At 38.0% G+C, this 19,662-nt stretch overlaps 1 pseudogene; it reads left to right on the plus strand.

Moving 5' to 3' along the window:
- The first annotated feature begins 3,564 nt into the window (after window positions 1-3,564).
- LOC110742890 lies at window positions 3,565-10,421 on the plus strand (annotated as a pseudogene).
- The last annotated feature ends 9,241 nt before the right edge of the window (window positions 10,422-19,662 follow it).

Raw genomic sequence — 19,662 nt, forward strand, 5'->3', positions numbered from 1 at the left:
TATTCCAGGGAGATGCAGTGTGTTAACACAGTTGCACAATCCATGCCAAGTAGCTTTATTACTAAGTATAATTCTTCATTAAAAAATAAGAATGAGTAGCAAAAAAGGAACAGTGAAGAAAAATCAAGAAGAGAAAATTAAATACCATAGAAAGAACAAGCAGAGCGGTTCCCAGAAAAAAGGTATATGCTGGGGAACTATAAAAACAAAAAGCTCTTATCGATACAGAAAATCTCTCCACAAAGTTAGAAGGAAAATAGTTTTACTGTTAAATAAGCAGAAAATCAGAATATAATCCACTAAGAGATTGGAAAGACAGAAATAAATTACATCCTTTAATATGCCAAAGATATAACCCACATGTTCTCAAGATAAATAATAACAAGTCCTCAAGTAATGGAACGTGACAGCACTATTTGTCATATCTAGTTCATCATAGATTTACCTGGTATTTGGAGGGCTATCTGTGTTTCCTAACAAACACTGGGAGAAGATGTGGAAAGGAGAAGAAAGTTTAGTCTAACTTCTCTGTCACAGTGAGGAGATACTGGATTTTATCCCAATTGTTGGATGAAGAAACAGCTGTATGGGAAAAGTACTTGGTGTTTTTAGGGTAACTGCCAGAAGTCTGAATGCAATGGGTTAAAAATAATTACTCATGAGAAGTAGAACTGGGGTTTAGAAAGAGAAAGGAAGGGAAATTTTCACATTAGTTTCATGTTTTATTGTTTATCATATAAATCTCTCCTTTAGTTCAAGCAATGCTCTTTGTCTCACAAATGGTCATACCTGGAATCACCTCTGTGGATTTACTTTTCCTGTTGTAAAACTGTAGTTGATTTTATTATCCAATATGATATTCACTATACAGAGACCTTTCAGATATATTCCTGTTTGAATGCAGTGTCATAAAAATATCTTTGTCTCTGCAGATAAATAGTGTCTTTTCTTTTGTCAGAAATAAAAACTGAGGCCTTTAGCTGCCAGGAAACTTAAAAGTTGAAGGCATTGCTCATCTGTAGTTATCAATTCGCCTAGGTGTCTAAGCTTTTAGATCATCTTTATCTTGTTTTTATTCCTGTTGACAAATTAAGCATTTTGCTTCCTCAGATGCTTGAATTTGTGGAAATTTTACTGATGCTAAATATATCAAAAAGATATTCACTCCACTACTGTAACAGATGTTTGCGCCATTCACAGTTGTGCCACGTTTCCCCCCATACATTTGAAGTTGCTTGATTATCCCAATTATCTGTAATATATTATATCCCCCATCCCTATCAGAGTGCTGTGTATATAGCAGGTTCCCAATAAATGTTTCCATGTTGGACTGACTTAATCACGGTTACCACAGCTTTTCAATTTATCGCCAGCAGTAAAATGTTTCCCCAAGTTACATATAAACAAAAGGAAAGTGTTTTACCTCTTAGCTACTTTTATATGTGCTAATAAAACTCTTCTAAAGGAAACAAAGCAAATATAAAAGACTAACTTGTGATTCACAAACACAGAAATATTGTAGTCATCATTCACTGGATCACTTTAAATGCACTTTTGACTTTTAGAAGTAAATATGTAATATGGACAATGAAAAAAATCCTTCTGAACTAATCCATTGCAAATGATCCCCAGTAGTAATATGTATATTTCTCCACATATCCCTGCATTTAACAAATATCTGAACCTAAGTAGGAATGGAGTGGGACCAAAGCTCTGATATACTTTTGAGAAAAATCGATTCCTACATCTTTAGAGTTCAATCTGCTAAAACACTCAGCTGCCTCACCACTAGAAGTTTGCATTGAAAGGTCGTTGAGCTATAATGTTTTCTGGTTGTGTAACTGTCACAGAAGACTTTGAAAAACAACATTGTACTACTAATTCAAAGTGAAGCACCTGTTTCCCTATCACTTATCACCCCCAGGCTTTAGTTTTCTCAGAGGTAGACAAACCAATGTTCCCTATACAGGCTGAAGAGGTGATTCTACCAACAAAGCTGTTTCTTTGCAGAAGCACAAGGAAGTGTTGTGTCTATAGTGTGTTATGGATGCCATAGGCTGACATACCTGTCTTCAAATTTTTCTCCCATGGGGTTGAAACAAACACAGAAACATTCCACTATACAGTTAGTCCTTTAGGTCATAGCATCAGCAGCAAATGGCTGAAGTTAGCATAATATAGCTTACGTGAAACAGCACAAACATTGGCAGACATTGACATAAACACATGTATTAGAAAAGACTTCAAGTAGAGATTAAAAATAAGAAGGACAAGGGCATTTCCCTGGACTACAGATGTCAGGATAATTAAAATAGAGATTAAAAATAAGTAGAGATTAAAAATAAGAAGGACAGGGGCATTTCCCTGGACTGGAGAGTTCGGGATAATCCTGAGAGTAAAGAGGGAAGCCCCAGGGATGGTGCAGAATGAAGGACCTACAAGGCACACCGAGAAGCAGGAAACACTGGAGAGGGAGTAGAACTAAGAAGGGATGGGAAAAGTCAATACTTAAACATCATAGCTTTTTCTGTGGCCTCCCATGCACATTAAGATAGAAAATGGTAAAGGTGATAAAAAAAAGCACAGTGCACTTTGATTCAAATATGCAAATTATTCAAGAGAGGAAGATAAATCACATCTTCCTCTCTGTAAACAGTAATCATTTACTTTTCCATGTTGAAATACCACTTTACCATAGCAAGCCAACCTTCGGAGACGAAATGGTGATGCAGAATGATCAATTCTGGGTAAAATCCTTAAGAAAATAACATCTGAAACTGGCTGTCCAAAAAGAACTTAATTATGAGTACAATTATGAGCAATGATGCTCAAAGCTCGCTACGTGTTAGAATCACCTGGGAGCTTTTAAATAATAATCATCCTGGAGACTCAACCCCCTGCCAGAGATTCTGATTTAACTCAGCCAAGATGGGACCCAGGCATCAACATTTTTAAGGCTCCCCAAGTGATTCTAATGTGTAGCTAGAGTTGCAAACTACAGTTAAAGCCACAATGTAAATTTCAGGGTTTCAAAAGGTTCGGAAGCTGCCACTCCAGGTTTCTGCATGCACAGAATTTGTTTCTGATTTTTTTTTCACCACAAAACTGTTGAAGTTGCCATCGTTATATAAATCAGACCATTTACAGTGCTACTCAAAATACCCCTCTCGTTTTGCAGCAGACCTGTGTCTAATCAATTTCAAGTATGTAACAGAACAAGTTAGAGGGACAAATAATTGAATTCTAAATACCACACTTGTTGCAATCTCATGGGTTTATTAAGGCCATTCACCACAAAGGACAACCCCTTTTTTTAAAATTGTTAGTTTTTTGCTTTTGTTTTTGTTTTTGTTTTGTTTTTTTGTTTTTGTTTTTGTTTTTGAGATGAAGTTTTATTCTTGTTGCTCAGGCTGGAGTGCAATGGCATCTTGGCTCACTACAACCTCTACCTCCCAGGTTCAAGTGAGTCTCCTGCCTCAGCCTCCCAAATAGCTGGGATTACAGGGGTGCACCATCATGTCCGGCTAATTTTGTATTTTTAGTAGAGATGGGGTTTCACCATGTTGGCCAGGCTGGTCTCGAACTCCTGACCTCAAGTGATTCACCTGCCTTGACCTCCCAAAGTGCTGGGATTATAGACATGAGCCACCGCGCCTGGCCCAATTCTTAGCTTTTCAAATATCAGTGACTGGTTGGTTGTGTGGAGGGATGGAAGAAGTGACCAGGAGGCATGAGAAAGAGTTAAATTTCAAAGGAGCATGAGAGAAGCTTTTGAGACCAGCACTGTTCGTTATTTTGACAGTGGTAATGATATCGGGGCCCAGAAAACAATACCCCAAAGCATAGCACCCTGGCATGCTAAATACTTTGAATTAAGACTAGAAGACCTCAGAAGCAAGATCTATGACCTTCTCCTGCCCTCTTGTCTCCTGCCTCATTCGCCCCTGAGCTGAGCCTCGGAAACCAGAATTCTTCTTCCCCATAGCAGATCATAGAAACTAGAACCCTTCTTCCCCAAAGAAAGTCATAAAACCTAAAACGGTCACTCTCTTCCTTCTCCCATATTTCTCTCTTGAAGACCTTCATAGACTCACAGCCAGGAGGAAGACATGCCACACACACAGACCAAAAAGAATCTGGATAGGCCTTGCTGGGTCTCCCCACTCAGTCTACTACTATTAGATCCAACTCCTTCTGTCCAATCCCATTTCTACATGGCTGTAGAACCCAAGTATAAAAATAGTGTTCCCTGGGGATTTGGGTCTTCATTTCTGGAGACTCCTCTGTCATGTAAAACTTTGAATAAACAAATTTGTTATGCTTTACTCTTGTTTATCTTTTGACGGCGGAACGGGGAGGCGGAGCGGGGAGGCGGAATTGGGGAGGCGACAACGACGATGAAGACAACACGAGTGAGGTGAGGGAACTGCTTGCGGGAGCAGACTCTCCAGGGACTTCCCGGGCCATCAGCTGGCAGGGCAGATCACAGGGGATGACCCGTTCTAATGAGCTCAAGCTGACCTAGCCACCAGAGGATGTCATCTCCTCGGAGAAGTTCAGCCCACCTCCCAGTTCCTGCTTGTCTTCTCCTGGGACACGTCAGTACTCCCCTACAATGTGCGGGACACGTGCTCAGGTAATGGCTCCCGCTCTCAGGTCCATGTGCTCAGATACCAACACACTGGTGCCGTCCTGGACTGAGCCTTCTACAATCCAGCGCAGGCCTGGAGAGGAGGACTAGATCATCAATTGAAAATGCATGATTTGAACACTGATCAAGAAAATCTTGTTGGGACCCATGATGTCCCCATCAGATGTGTCGAATACTGTCCAGAAGTGAATGTGGTGGTTACTGGAAGTTGGGATCAGACAGTTAAATTGTGGGATCCCAGAAATCGTGGTAACGCCAGGACCTTCTCTCAGCCTAAAAAGGCATATACCTTCTCAGTGTCTGGAGACCGGCTGACTGTGAGAACACTGGGCCTCAGAGTGTTGGTGTGGGGCTTATGGAACATGGGTTATGTGCAGCAGAGCAGGGAGTCCAGCCTGAAATACCAGACTTGCTGCATACAAGCATCTCCAAACAAGCAGGGTTATGTATTAAGCTCTATTGAAGGCAGAGTGGCAGTTGAATACTTGGCCCAAGCCCTGAGGTACAGAGGAAATATGCCTTCAAATGTCACAGACTAAAAGAAAATAATATTGAGCAGGTTTACCCAGTTAATGCCATTTCTTTCCAGAATATCCGTAATACATTTGCCATAGGTGGTTCTGATGGCTTTGTAAATACTTGGACCATTTAACAAAAAGCAGCTGTGCCAGCTGCATCGGTATGCCATGAGCATCACATCACTTGCCTTCAGTAATGATAGGACTATGCTTGCAACAGCATCATCATATATTATAAAATGGATGACACGGAACATCCTGAAGATGGTATCTTCATTCACCCAGTGACAGATGCAGAAACGAAACCCAAGTGCACTTAATCATCACCTGAAGGTGGTTTCTCTATGGAAAGCTTTGTTTGCTTCCTACAAATACATGCCTATTCCTTAAGGGATGTGTTATAGTGACTGCGGAGTTCTCTGTTTTCTGTCTCGCAAGAAACTTGTCTACGTACCTTAATACTTTGTTTAGGATGAGGAGTCTTTGTGTCCTTGTACAGTACTCTGAAGAATTCCCTCTTCTATTCCCTAGCAAGCCCAGTTGCTGTATATGAACAGTTTGAGCTCTTTTTGTAATATAATCTAAACCTTATTTCTGTGCTAATAAATCAGATTCAGAACCCTTAGGAAAAAAAAAAAAAGTAAATTTGAGACAGAAAGTGAGAAAACCAGGAGGAGGGAGGCCACCCAGTTTACACTAGGAAGTTCTGGGCACTGGAGGACGGCAGGGTGAAGACGTTGTGATGGAAAAGGTACACAAATAATAGCTGTGGTCATTAGATAACTATATGCCATAAACTGCATTATATGCAAACTAATCCTTACTGGTTTTAGTGGCATTGCTAAAACATTTGTTCTTTAAAAATACTTACAAAAGTAGCCCTTAAATAATCAATGACCTGTGACTGTGCAGGAACACTGTTCACTTATTAAAATTCTCTAAATGCATTATTCTCCTTAAATATAGAAAGCAGAAGGTAGAATTATTGTCACTTTGATAATAGGTTCTGTTAAATTTCATATGCACATAGTCAAGCCGGGAAGTACCAAGATACATAGGCTTAAAATTCCTACATAAATATTAGAGTAAGAAAACCCCACATAATAAAGAATTTCTAAGTGAGTCAATCCCCACTGAATCTATGTTAAAAACAGTATGAACAGAACATGTTTAAAATGAAAAAAAAAAAAATCATATAACTGGTAGTTTTCAATTAATACTCTAAAACACTGAGTTTCTGTTACCATTGCCCTCTAATTTTTTTTTAAGATCCACAAATTTGTTAAAAATATATTTCAAGGTCACATTTCAGACCATATTGAAATATTAAAGCATTACTATTGTAAAAATAGTAACATTTTATTAGAAGTGCCAGGAAGCTGAATTTGTTTCATTTTTTCATTAGTAGTCAAAAACACCTTCTATGTTAAACTAGAGGATCATCTATCATTACAGGGTATCTTATGGTTCACCCTGGAAATGTCCACTAGGACTACCTGGTATAAAAGAATATTCATTAATAATCATTGAACTTGAGTAAAAGGAAGCACTTCTTCAACTTGGAAGAAAACCTGCTGTCACTCTAGTAGCGTCCTAATGGCTTTCCCAGAGTAAAGGCTTTAATGGAGATTTTTTTTTTTTTTTACTATTATTGTTCTTAATTAGACAAAGCACCTCTGGGAAGCTGATCTCTTGTGATTCAAATTCATTTACTGAGAACTGTGAGAGTATACAGGAAAAAAAAATGAAACTGTGGCAGGAATATACACTCTGCAAAGAACTCTTGTTTTCAAAATTCTGAGCTTATTTAGTTATGGGAATTTTCTTATAATTTTATTTTCTGGTTTTCTAATTTACGCATTTCCACAGTCAGCCCTTGGAAATTTTGCGTATAAAACCCATGGGGGCAAACCACAGGTTTACTTTTTCCAGGGAGTGCTTCATATTACCTGATATTCCCCCATTCCTCTCGCTTACCTCACTAAAATGTACCTTTCCTGTATTTTACACCTCTGGGTCTGTGTTCTGTTAGATAATTTGACTATTTTTTTCTATTTTGACTTAAGGTGTAGTTGACTTAATGTGTGAAGCCTACTGAAGAACATTTTTTGCATTTTAACAAGGATCATAAATTCCTAAGCCAAAAGCTGTAAAGAATGATGGAAATTTTACATATAATCAAAGGTCATAGAGGTCTCTTTGAGCAAGATGACACTTCAATCTCTCTGAACAGGACCACAGAGGAGGCACCCTAAGGCATGCTTAGCACCCAATTATTTGCAGGCAATAAGTGCTCAGTAAGTATTAATTTAGCTAAATGAAGCATTTGTTTAAATGAAAGAGAGAGGGAAAAGGAGGTAAAGAACAGAGCCCAGTGAAATAATATGAGGGATTTATGCATATATCAGAATATCACATTGTGCCCTGTAAGTATGATTATTATTTCTCAATTAAAAATAAAATAAAGTTTCAGAATGATGGAGCTGGAGGAAGAGGTCTAAGAAGTCAAGATCAGAGAAGTAAAAATGTAGCCAAAATAGAACTGATTTGCAGAAGACAGTGGGAAAATAATTTCAGGGGGAATTAGGACTGCTAATAATGTCAAATCCTACAGTTCTAGAAATCAACAAAACCAAGACAAGCAAGGATATTGACTGGTTACTAGAAACTTATTATAATCTCCAAAAGGGCATTTTTTGGTGATATAATGGGAACGGAAAACAAATTGTAAAAAAATTGAAGAATTAGAGAAAAATAGAAAACTAATGACAATGAAGCTGTGCAGACTATTCTTACAAAGAATTGGGCTTAAGGGTAAAGAAAAAGAAATGGACAAATATGCAAAGTGTTGACATGAACAGGAAAAGATATCTCTGCAGATGGGAAAGATCTGAGGATGTTTATACTGATGACTAAGGTCCGATTTTTTATGTCACCCAAATTCCTACCTAAGGAGTCTATGGAGTCATATACTACTACAAACTATAAATTCTCATTCTTTTCACCATAATCTTTATACAACACTTGTGAGTCTAGCCATTTCAGCTGGAACAGTGTGTGTGTGTGTTTGCGTGTGCATGTGGGTGTGTATCTTAGATGGATTTTATTTGACCCTATATATTGTGACTTACTTTTCAATCTGACTCTGGAATAACATTATGAAACAAGGAAAAAAATACTTAATCCCAAAATATATTTCTTTGCCATACCTTGAAATTGCTCTGCAAAATCTCTTGTGAGAAAAATCCACATTATATAGAGAATCCTCTTTCCTGTTTTCCTTCCTTCCTTCCCAGACCTAGGAGATAATCAACTAAGAGCCAAGCACCCTTTTAAGCCCAATAAAAAACAATTTAAAATCTGCTCTCTCTAAAGTCTGCTATCTAAGAACTTCCTCTGCACAATAAAACTTATTCTCCACAATCCTTTATCTTTAACCTGAACATTCCTTTCTATTGATCCCAGGTCTTTGGGCAAACTCAACCAGTTGTCAACCAGAAAATGCTTAAATTTACCTACAGCCTGGAAGCCTGCCTCCCCACAGCCCCGCTTTGAGTTGTCCTGCCTTCCTAAACCAAACCAATGTATTTCTTAAATATATTTGATTGATGTCTCATGCCTTCCTAAAATATATAAAACCAAGCGGTATCCCAACCACATTGGGCACATATTCTCAGGACCTCCTGAGGGCTGTGTCACAGGCCATGGTCATTCATATTTGACTCAGAATAAATCTCTTCAAATATTTTATAGAGTTTGACTCTTTTCATCAATGATACCCTGAAAAAAAGAAGGTAGCTGAGTGGGAAAGATGAAAAACATGAAATAAAGAAAATCCAGGTGATCTAGGTAAGCATAGAAAGCAAGAGTCAGTTTCAGAAATAAAAAAGAAGTATATAAAGAAATAAGCAAAAAAAAATAAAATAAAAATCATGAATTTAAAAGCGTGAGATCTGAAAGAAGGAAGAAGTGAACCACTAATTCAAAAAGTACAAATTGAGATCATTCTCATGGTTTGGAATGGAGCTGGGAAATTGAGCAGAATTTAAAATCTTTAGAAAGAAGTACCAATATGCGCAACGAAAATGTATTTTCTTTAAACAAGAGCTATAAAGTTTAACATAAATGCAAGCAAAATTTTTTTTTAATTGAAGATAATAAAGTGTGAAGGTATTAAAGTAACAAATCTACATACCAAATGTCTGCAGGTTAAAATTGTATATATCAATCTCTATAATTTAAATTTTAAAACCTGAATTCAGCGGCCTAAGGCCATGAGTTTCAGGGGTAAGAGCAATAGAGAGAATATTTTCTAGATAATATTTTCCTTTGTGAATGGGCCAGGAACCTGAAACTGCTACTTTTCACCCTAATCTTTATATAACACTTGGGAGTCTAGCCATTTCAGCTGGAACTCTGTGTATGTGTTTGTGTGTGTGTGTGTGTGTGTGTGCATGCGTGGGCATGTGAGTGTGTGTCTTACGGTCTGCTTTGTAGCAAAAGACTAAAATAATTACAAATTTTAAGTCAAATTTACTAATCAAACATTGGGAATTTGGCTAGCTAGAAGCAAAAAGGAAAGTGGTTTTCCAGTAGTGCTTGGGATTAGAGCATTTAGCAAGAGCTCTGCCCTGATCTTCAACCGCTAATAAAAGGAAAAGAAAAGAAGGAAGATGTAACCTCTCTGCTCTGAGTTCTACTCAGACAAGGAGAAAAAAAATGCTAATGGGACTCCCTTCAAGGGAATAAGTGAATTAAATCATTCCTGAGGCTCAAACACAACAAAAACCACCTGCCAACAAAACATCAGTGAAGACACAATGTACTGTGAAGTCTTCAGACAGTGAATGGCAAGGCATTCTGTTTTGACATATGGACTATTGAGAGTGCGAGCTTGGCATATCTGCTGCCCAGCATAAGTCTGATAATATTTATAAGTGAGGAGGAGTTTAGAAGCCCAGAGATCTGTAAACTAAGAGATGGATAAACATGGCACAGAAATGGTTGTTGCTAAGGCACCATGGGGAAAATGAATTTATTGATGATACACACCCAAGATTGTGTATTGGCAAATATATCGGTTACACTTACAGTAATACTCTCCTTGAAGTCTTCAACAGAAGCAATATGATCTCCTTCCTTCACCCTTCCTGACTTGTATTATTCATCCTCCCTCCTAGCCAAAAGTTGTAGTTAATGACTCTCATTTTTCCTCCTTATTTCTGCTCTTTTCACTAGAGTTTTGGGCTTTTATTGTTTGTTTGTTTAATTTATTTATTTATTTGAGATGCAGTCTTGCTCTGTCGCCCAGGCTGGAGTGCAATGGCACGATCACTGTTCACCCTAATCTCCGCCTCCTGAGTTCAAGCAATTCTCCTGCCTCAGCCTCCCGAGTATCTGGGATTATAGGCGCCTGCCCCCATGCCCAGCTAATATTTTGTGTTTTTAGTAGAGACAGAGTTTCAGCATGTTGGCCAGGCTGGTCTCAAACTCCTGACCTTGTGATCCCCCCACCTCAGCCTCCCAAAGTGCTGGGATTATAGGCATGACCCACCACACCTCGCCTGGGCTTTTATTTTAACTGCATACCAAGACATATTTTCTTGGTTACCATCTCAGACATAATATAATTACTTTTATGCTCATCTCCTCCCATCCTAAATTTCCCGGGTCCTTTTTTCCTGATCTACATTTTCCAGGCTTAAGAAATCTTTGGGTACAAAGTTACGTGGTTAACATTCAAATTTCACTTCATACCTGAAGAGATAGGACTTCATTGTGGTTGAGAGTTTCTCCAATTTCCCCAGGTATTTCTAAGTGTCTCCAGAAAATGTTTCATGTCTCTGAAACCCTCACAGTGTCACAAATAGAAAGCAAGCCCCTTTTCCTGCTCTATGCCATATCTTCTACCTGGAGAAATAAATAATATTGATTTTTTCACGTTCTGTTTCAAAGAAATCCTTGGTGAAAATCAGTCCTCAGTCAGTCTCAGCCTTCGGTTTTAATGACTCCATGGTAAACTTTACTGGACACAGAATGCTGTACCACACCATCCTATCATTAACCCAAATACCATGCTCATTCCTCAGTCATCCAGGCAGAAAACTTTCTCCTCTAAGCAAGTGAAAACCATATAAACATTTGCCTGCAGGAACTACTAGTACCGTCTCTATGAGACTGATACTCAGTTTAGACACAGCTGGTGCTGCCCCGCCATGTGTTAGTGGCACCCAGGATCTCTTTCCCTCAAGCTATAAAACTGGATGCCACTTCTGAAATATTCTCTTCTCTTTCCATATAGCCCAGCCATCAAAATCTCCATCATTCTTCAGTTTATCTGTGTCTAGAATTAATTTAGTGGTATGCTGAAGCCAATTCATACCAACTTGCAAGAGCCAATTGTTAAGTTTTCAGGAATTTTGTGAGCCAGTTGATCTTACACCAGCAGCCTGAATTCAGCCATTGTTATTTACACCCCAGTAGGAGCAAAATTCTCAAATCATGACTTTTTCCCCCCACGGAAAGCCAATTGCTAAATATTTATCAGCACACAATTGGATAAATTCACTTTTTTCATGAATGGTTTAATTCATAGACACCCAGATTTTCAGAGTAATTTCTCAGCTGCTTTCTTGCCTTTTCTGCCATCTCATAGCAATTCGCCCAAATCAAATCAATGAATGTTTTCAGATTTAAATTAGTTCCTACTGCCAAGATGCTCAAGTATAAATGCGAAGTCAGCTAATATGTTATTGATGATTGTAAGAAAAAAAGTCACATGAGATAATTCATGGAATGCACTTAACACATTGCTTTGAGCCATAGAACTCATTCAGTAAATATTGTTATTTTTATTAGCACTAATCTCCTGCTATTCATTAAGCACACTTCACTTATAAAAAAACTCCACACTATTCTTCAATATGACACATTTTTTCTTATCTCTCCAAGGTTATTTCCTATCTGAAATCTCCTCTCATCCTCCTTTCCCTTAAATATTTCCAAGTCCAGAGCAAGGCTCACCTTTCTTAAGAGCATTTTCTAGACCACAACTATCTCTCTAGTTTCTAAATCCCTTTAATACTTTATTCTACCAAGACCCTAGAACTTAAGAAGACAGTGCCACTAATGTTGTTCTGGGTTTTGTAAATGTGTATTTCCTTTTTTTTTTTTTTTTTTTTTTTTTTTTTTCGTAGCGTGTTCCTCTTTTTCCCCCGCCGTGCTGTGGTGCGGTCTCGGCTCACTGCAAGCTCCGCCTCCCAGGTTCACGCCATTCTCCTGCCTCAGCCTCCGAGTAGCTGGGACTACAGGCGCCCGCCACCACGCCCGGCTAGTTTTTTGTATTTTTAGTAGAGACGGGGTTTCACCATGTTAGCCAGGATGGTCTCGATCTCCTGACCTCGTGACCCACCCGCCTCGGCCTCCCAAAGTGCTGGGATTACAGGCTTGAGCCACCGCGCCCGGCCGTGTATTTCTTTTTCATGATAAATTATGAGGTCCTCAAGAGTAAGAAACATCATATGAATCTTTGGGGACCAATTCACACATACTCCTATGCCTCTAGCCTTCATCGATTCTTGTCTACTCTCAGCAGAATGTTGTTCATCAGTACGAGTGCCTGTGTACATTAAGCCCTCTCAGTGAAGACCATACCAGTCAAACACAGTGCCATGACTCTTGAGCCTCCTAGGATCTATTCTACATTTTCACTTGGGGGAAAATAGCACTATATGGCAAAAAGGTTACCCCCTTCCAAGCTGTAACGCTTGTGGCACATCCTTATTTTCTTTCAACTCTAAGAACCCATTAAAAATCATTAAGATAGGAAGCAGTTTTCATTTATTTTTATTACTTCATAATTCCAGCCATTTATAACTCATTTAAACATTGTCCATAAATTTCAAAATTATGTGGCAATAAAAGTAATTAAAAAACAGAAGTTAAAACAATGCCAATGGCAAATCCTTTCCAAACGTAATATGAACACTGTCAGCAGAATAGATGCCAAACTCAGAGGGACAAGGTGCATTTTATACTTGGATATTAATGTCATGATTGTGTGGACAGGATCCATCTTTAATAAAAGTGATAAAATTTGCTTTCCATAGCTGAAAGGAAAGGGCCTGTGACCAAAAGGGTATGATCCATCACAGTAGGAAAGATAAGCACACTGATTTAACTACATGGTGATTCTGAGGTCTCCTTGTGTCCCCCCACCAGGGTCTTTTCAGGATTGAATATTGACTCCATCAGTCTGTTCTCTATTCAAACCTATATGAGAAGAGGTTTATGGAAATGTCAAGGTCCAAAATGGAGAAGATGGTGTATCTCATTCAACCCTTCTAAAAATGAAAGATAGAAATTTGCCTGTAGTTAGCTTAGAGAGGAAAAATATTCCCAAAAGATATGTCTTTTCCACTGGTTTTATGTGTGAGAGTTAGCATGAGTATGTGTATAGTGTGCATGCATTTAATTCATTGATGCCCTGTTGGTACGCCGTTAATGCAGTCTGAGCTACAAGAAACTAGATATAAAGATCATCACCTTCACATCACTTCCCTTTGACCGGAATTACCCTTTGGGGTTAAATTGTTATTTCCGAGAAGAAATTTGCTAAAATTATATCTAAACCAGATGAGGATGGGTAATGGAAAAACCACTGGAATCCATTCATCACAAACAATAATAATAGCAACAATGGTTTTTACCATATCAGGGAAATCATAATATATTTCTCCATATTTTTGTGATTCAAATAATGTCTACAATCTTAGCTAATAACAAACAGTACACGTATTTCTGGAAATGGTACTTTCATTAAAAAAATTCATAATCATTAGTAAGAAAAGGGAGCTTTCTTTTCAGTAAAAAAGAAAGCTTTAATCACCAGCATGCACCATTGGTTTCAATGTTGATACCAGCATCTGAAGCAAAGCCCAAGGTGAGGTAAAAATCAACAGTTAATTGCAGCAACTTAACAAATAAATGGCTGCTTAAAAGATTAGTGGAAAATGAAAGATGTCACTTGACTTGCATTCATGCCTGGTAATGTAGCTGGAAAACATCAATACATACAATTCTTTAGTTAATTAAATTGAATTCTGTGATCTAAAGTTTTGGGATTAGGATCTAAGTAAAAAGTCCAGTGTTCTTTCAGGCAATCTGTATTGCCAAGTTGAAGTTCTCTGCTTTAAGCTACAAAACGTGTAGACTAAGAGGACTGATGGGGCAATTGAATTTTCATGGATTGGATTAGTGCTGATTCCAAAGAAGTGAGTTTACTACTAGTGTTGTAATCTATGATAATGAAATGAAATATTTAAATTACATTTCTACTTGAGCACAACTTCCCTGCAAGATGGCCCTGGCAGCTGTCTGAATTTCTCAATACACTATATCACCCCTACAAAAATTGCACATTTATGCAAACGAAGCTGCAAAAAGGCAAGAGGATTGAGTACAAATTTCTTCTTTTTCTTCTTTTCCAATTTGAAACATTGACTCAAACCACCAAAAGAAAAGTGTTACATAGTACTTACTTCAGGATATCAGCTTTTGGGAAAGAATGCCTACGTTAATTTAAAAAGAAAAATAGGAAAGAAGGAAGAAATGAAGAAAAAGAAGAAAGAAAAAGAATCACAATGAAGGTTTTTTTTTTTTAAGTAGCTCAGTCTTCCATGTACCTCGTTCAAATGTAGAAAAAATTGAAGGCAGAAGCCTGTTATGAAAGGAAAAGCTAAAATTGCATTTTAACATCCTTAGATTCAATCTATATCTTTTTCTTCTTTTCTGCTCTTGTTATTCGTGGACTCTTTACAACTTCACTCAAAATATGTTACCCAATCACCAACTCTACAAACAGATTTTCAAAGCCATACAACTGTACTGAGGAAGCAATTCTAAAAATTCAATACAGCAATGAAGAGATATATCCTTTTTGTAAAACTCGATTAGCTAGTGATGGTGCTGGAGGGTGAGGTAGAATTAAGATTTCACTTCATCTACTGATAGCAAGAGTTTGTGAGGGAAAAAGTTACTGCCAAAATGAATGGAAGGCAAAACAATTTAAATTTTTATATGAATAAAAGTTACATAACAGTAGATCTTTCTGAAAGCTAGCAAAAGGTAAGGAAACTTTGCGTTTGCTTACTTTACCATGCAAAGTTTGGGTTCATAATATGTTTAAAATCATTCCAAGTGCAACTGCTTTTGTGTACCTGTACCACTGTTTTCCACTTAACCCAGATAATCAAGAATCCATTCAACGAGCATTTATTAAATGCCTACATTGTGCAAGTATCATGATCCATGATCTACAGATAAGACAGGCTTTGAAACAAACATTTATAAATCCAAATATGATGCTATATTTGTTTTGTGCACAAGGCACCTTAGAAAAAGAGTAGGAAACAAATAAATGAATATGTTTATTTGTGGTAGAGTTAATTTCAGGACTAGCTAATTTTTACACTGATTGACTCTTATGAACACAAAATAAAATTACAGTTAAAGGCCAGGCACAGTGGCTCACACTTGTAATTCCAGCACTTTGGGAGGCTGAGGCAGGCAGATCACTTGAAGACAGGAGTTCGAGACCAGCCTGGCCAACACGGGGAAACCCTGTCTCTACAAAAATTTAAATAATTAGCTGGGTGTAGTGTTGTATGCCTGTAATCCCAGCTATTTGGGAGGCTGAGGCACAAGAATTGCTTGAACCCAGGAAGCAGAGGTTGCAGTGAGCTGAGATCACTCCACTGCACTCCAGCCTGGGCAACAGAGCGAGACTGTGTCAAAAAACAACAACAAAACCCCAGAAATCTTACACTTAAATATTTAAAATAAAAATTATTTTCTAATTATTTCTGGTTCATTTCAACAAAACAACAATATTAACATTATCCTGCTGTTATTTATCTAAGACATTAGCCACGTAGCCTGACTGATGTTGACACTGTCTATCAGACAATTTAAAACCTTTACCAAATAGATAGTACCTTTACCACACATAGTAATTTCTAGACTTGGGGGAAAAAAAATTCAACATTTTTTCCAATGTTGTTTGTATTTATTTTTGCAAGTTACAAATATAGAAGTAAGGCTTTTTGTGGGGTATTGTTTTTTGTTTGTTTGTTTGTTTGTTTTTTGAGACAGAGTCTTGCTCTGTCACCCAGGCTGGAGTGCAGTGGTGCAATCTTGGCTCACTGCAACCTCCACCTTCTGGGTTCACACCATTCTCCTGCCTCAGCCTCCCGAGTAGCAGGGACTATAGGCACTCGCCACTACGCCCGGCTAATTTTTTGTATTCTTTAGTAGAGACGGGGTTTCACTGTGTTAGCCAGGATGGTCTCCATCGCCTGACCTCGTAATCCGCCCGCCTTGGCCTTTTTTTAATGCTATAATTTTCAATACTGTCTACTAATGATTACTATTAACACTTTAATATTAATATAATAATATTGAATCTTTACTGTCATGTAAAAACATACCTCTTATTGATTCCATTTGAACTCTACCATATTTGGCTAATATGAATACTATTACCTACATACATATTTACATGGAAATCTATGACTTTGTATCTATATAAGAATATATATAACTTGGGAATCATACATGTAATTTATAAAAATTTGCAAATATATAGTGTATTCAAATAAGAAGTTTGCTCATCTTTTAATATCATAAACATATTATAATAATTTATATACATCATCCTAATGACTGCAAAGTGCTTTACTATAAAAATTTCTGCAACGTATTTGATAATATATTTAACTAATTTAGCTAATTTGTTTCTGAATATACAAATGTATTCAACAACAAATATTTATTCAGTTCTTAGTATGGACAATGTAAGGCCATAGTATGTCAGTTCTAGGTATTCAAAATACAACAACAACAACAAAAAAACAGACAAAATGTCTGCCCTCTTGGAGCTTACATTCTAGTTTTATTTCTACTACAAAAAAAAAAATTACATATTATTTCCACAAAGCTTTTTGAGCTGCAGAGAAATTCTGTGTGTAAAGTATGGATGCGGAGACTGCTCTGTGTTTTGAGTACCAAGGTGTCCCTTGAGGAACATGGTGTTTCTTCTCCAACATATTTCTTCATTATTTAACCCCAAACCCAGCTACAAGTTAACATATAATCTTATAAGAGGAGGAGGAGAAGGAAGATGAGGAGGAGTAGTAAGCATGATCTGCAAATGCAGCTTCAAGGTAATTATTTTCTTCCCTCCATACCAGTAAGATGATTTTCCTCAACTCTTTCCAAATAGAATGCTGACTAAGTAGTAATGACTTAAAGCCCCAGTCCTTGTTTCAAGCAGCGTTTCCTCTCTTTATCAGTCCATTCTCACATTGCTATAAAGAAATACCTGAGACTCGGCAATTATAAAGAAAAGAGGTTTAATTAGCTCAGTTCCACAGGGTGTACAGGAAGCAGGGCAGCATCTGCTTCTGGGGAGGCCTCAGGGAGCTTTTACTCATGGCAGAAGGCAAAGATGGATCAGGCATCTTCGATGGCAGGAGCAGGACCAAGACAGATGGGGTAAGTGCTACACACTTTTAAACAACCAGGTCTCGTGAGAAATCTATCACAAGAACAACACTACGGGGAAGATGAGAAACTACCCCCAGAATTCAGTCACCTCCTACCAGGCCCCACCCTCCAGCACTGGGAATTACATTTCAACAGGAGATTTAGGCAGGGACACAGATCTAAACCATATCACTTCCTCTAATTGGCTGCAGGACACCTGTATCTAAAATGACCTATCACATACTGGGTTGTGGTCAGCACAACCCAGCTCACAATTGGGCTTTTATTTTTTACCATATCCCTCCCTCACGCTGTACTTTTTCTCTATTATTTTAATTTACTAGATGATAGATGCTTCTATACAAATATTTTTTAAGATCTGAAACTGATATAATCAAAGTCCTTCCTTTTAAATAACAAAAAAAATGACCCAAAGAAATTAAAATGTATTATTAAAAAGCTAACTATGTCCACCAAGTCTAGATACTTCTCCCACTGGGTAGAACTTATTTTTGTAATATGTGGGCCCCATCCTTGACTCTGAAACTCCTTTTAACACATCTTGTCTTATTAAGCCACTATTCTGAATATAAAGATGGTAAAGGTAATGGCACCAGAAACTCAGTCACATGGTGGTGTGGGGTGATCATAACGAACACAATGCGGTGGGAAAACACTTTCTACTCCAGGCTTCAACCACCCCACCTCCACATACACAGATTCTTCTCAAGAAGCAATGGTATCATCAGTGGACAATAGAAAGCGATATCAGTAGACATTAGGAAACTATTGGAAGCATATATGTGGCAGTGACACAAGCCCTCTACTTCGCCTTCTGCAAGATCTTCCTTCTCGAGAGAAATAGAAAGGGCCCTTGGGATGCTGCCTTAGGAGCAGAGAAACTCATCCTTTGGCTGTCAATGTTGTACTTTTCAGAGATGGTGGTGACAGGACATAAGGAGAATCTCCAGCTAGATAGGGAAGTGCAGGAATCCACTCCAAAGCAATTGGTCTAAGACTACAATAGAGCATGCTTCAGACCAAGGAGACACACCAGGGCTCCAGACTCCAGTGAAAGTGAGGACTGGGACTGACACAAGTGAACTCCTTTAGAATGGGAATATTTAATTGATTGATTGGATTCACCTGGTCTGGAGGGAATGGAAACAGAAATGACTTAGTTTTCTTTTGGGGGTGTGTGTGTGTGTGTGTGTGTGTACTCCAGCAGTGTTGGTCAAGCTGCACAACACTTCTCATTCTTATACCTGTGAAAAAAGTTCTCATTACCCGGCATCCAGGTAAGTTTGATGAGCCCCTGTATGATAAGCCCTGTTTTTAATTCAGGGGCTCATCAAACCACTCTGGGCACTTCAGTGCACATTGAGTCTAGCCTGGTTGTCAGAGAGAATGGTGAGGGTGGTGGGAAGAGGAAATACTTTCGTTGGTGAGACAGAGGTACACAATGTTAATATTATTTTGTAAAGAATTGTGACTTTCTGGTTCAACCTGGGCAAGATGGCTGAATAAAAAGAGTTCCTATCTGCAGCTCCCAATGAGATCAATGCAGAAGGCAAGTGATTAATTGTAAAGACCATCAATACAATGAAGAAACTATCAACAGGCAAAATAACCAGCTAGCATCACAATGACAGGATCAAATTCACACATGACAATCTTAACCTTAAATGTAAACAAGCAAAATGCCCCAACTAAAAGACACAAACTGGAAAATAGGATAGAGTCAAGACCCATGAGTGTTCTGTATTCAAAAGGCCCAACTCATGTGCAAAGACATAAATAGGCTCAAAATAAAGGGATGGAGGAAGATTTACCAAGCAAATGGAAAGAAGAAAAAATAAAAAAGCAGGGGTTGCAACTCTAATCTCTGATAAAACAGACTTTAAATAAAGATCAAAAAAAAAAAGACAAAGAAGGGTATTACATAATGGT

The sequence above is a fragment of the Papio anubis genome, chromosome 4, assembly GCF_008728515.1.
Source record: "Papio anubis isolate 15944 chromosome 4, Panubis1.0, whole genome shotgun sequence".
In the NCBI taxonomy this organism is placed as follows: Eukaryota; Metazoa; Chordata; class Mammalia; order Primates; family Cercopithecidae; genus Papio; species Papio anubis.